We start from the raw sequence: 1,946 nt of genomic DNA on the forward strand, positions 1-1,946 counted from the left end.
GGAGAGGGGGAGAGTGGAGGTGGGAGAGAGAGTAGGGAGGGAGGGAGGGGAGATAGGGAGGGAGGGAGGAGAGGGGGAGGGAGGGGGGAGGGAGGGAGGGAGGGAGGGAGGGATGGGAGGAGAGGAGGGAGGGAGGAGAGGAGGGAGGAGGGAGGGAGGGAGGAGAGGGAGGGAGGGGAATGAGAGCGAGGAGCAAAGAGAGAGAGAGGAGAGTGAGAGGATGAGAGAGAGAGAGAGAGAGAGAGAGGAGAGAAGAGATGAGAGAAGAGACAAGGAAAGAGAGTGAAGAGAGAGAGAGGAGAGGGAAAGAAGAAAGAGAGAGAGAAATGATGAGAGAGAGAGAGAGAGAGAGAGAAGAGAGAGAGAGAAAAGGGGGGGGAGGAGAGGAGAGTGAGAGAGATGAGAGAGGAGAAAGGAGACAGAGAGGGGAGAGGGGAGGAGAGAGACAGAGGAAAAGTAAAGAGAGAAAGAGTGGAGGAAAGAGAGAGGGGTGAAGAGAGAAGAAGAGAGAGAAAAGTGAGAGGAGAGAGGAGAGAGAGAGAAGAGAGATGAGAGAGAGATGAGAGAGAGAGAGAGAGAGGAGGGGAGTGGAGAAGAGAGAGAGAGAAGAAGAGAGAGAGAGAGAGAAAAGAGAGTGAGAGAGAGAGAGAGAGAGGAGAGGAGAGAGATGAGTGAGAGAGGAGTGAGAGAGGAGGAGAGAGAGAAATTAAATTTAAAAAGGAAGAGGGATTTGTATTACAGCAGAAAGAGTGAGAGGGAAAAGGAACATAATAAAGGAATAGAAAGAAGTATTGAAGCAAATGCAACCACACACTTTTCTTTTTAAAACACTGTCCCATCTCGCTCTGAAGTGTAGACCCACCTTAGCATGAGTTGGTGAGGCTACTAGGAACCAAATCACAGAGGCCAAATGAGGAGGAAAAAAAAAAAAAACACTGCAATCAAAAGCTCTTTCATATAAGTCTTAATAAAGCCTCTCTATTGCTTATTTTCATAATGTGGAAGTCCAAAATCTTTTTTTTTCTTTATTGGCCAATCTTTTTCATTCAACCACATCATGGTACTTGTCCTCTGGCAGTCACAGACAGGACAGATGCAAAAACAGGAACGTGTTCAGCACATGCACATCAAACTCTACATGGTGACAAGAAATCCTCAGAGCTTGTTCTGTGCTTGGTGCTAGGAAGGCCACCATACCTTCAAGGGAGTGGTACATATGGAGAAAGAAATAAATGATGTCTTCAGAAACTTCTGACAATGAATAAAATAAATAACATATACAAACTTATCCTCTGTAAACTTAATTTATCAGCAACACTACAGTTTATACTGTCTTCTACTTATTTTGTCTTCCATATATTTCTTTCTCTCACTTTAAAAAAAATATTTCTCTCTCTTCACACACCCAGAAACTAATATGCAAATAACACCTCTTTTTTCAAATGACTAGACGACTTACAGCCACTGGCATGACCTCCATTCAACTGTTTCTGCTATGCTTTTTATTTGTGAGGGGGAAGCCGCCATGTTTAGCTTTACACTGAAGTAAGTACTGTCTACTTCGAAAAGACTACTTATGCTAAACTGTTGCCAACAGAGGTAAATGAGCATCCAAGTTTTCTTCTACAGTCATTCAAATATTATTCACTGTAATCTGGGGCACCAGGCACCCTTAATGAGTCACTTCATTGAAAGACTGAAGCCTTAGTTTATGAAGAAAATAAGAAAAAAAAATAAAACTAAATACACAAAGCTTAAACAAATAACAATAAGCCAAACAAAACCAAATAAACTGATAGAAACAGAAACAAACTCTCCTGCACTGTGCCACCTCACTCATATCAAAAGCGACTTCTTTGACAGAAACAATTAAACGCAAAGTCAAAATAAAATAATGTGTCAAGGCAGAAAAAAAAAAACAAGGAGGGAGAAACAACCTCAATCCC

General features: G+C 42.5%; 1 protein-coding gene across 3 annotated transcripts in view; it reads right to left on the bottom strand.

Moving 5' to 3' along the window:
* Positions 1-1,374: 1,374 nt before the first annotated feature.
* Positions 1,375-1,946, bottom strand: part of LOC125035380 — a 39,385-nt gene continuing 38,813 nt past the window's right edge. For all 3 annotated transcript variants that reach the window (XM_047627741.1, XM_047627740.1, XM_047627739.1), the window contains one exon: positions 1,375-1,946. This exon is cut by the window's right edge and continues 324 nt beyond it. The gene's annotated coding sequence lies outside the window, so the exon portion shown is untranslated.

Source organism: Penaeus chinensis, chromosome 19, assembly GCF_019202785.1.
Source record: "Penaeus chinensis breed Huanghai No. 1 chromosome 19, ASM1920278v2, whole genome shotgun sequence".
Lineage (NCBI taxonomy): Eukaryota > Metazoa > Arthropoda > Malacostraca > Decapoda > Penaeidae > Penaeus > Penaeus chinensis.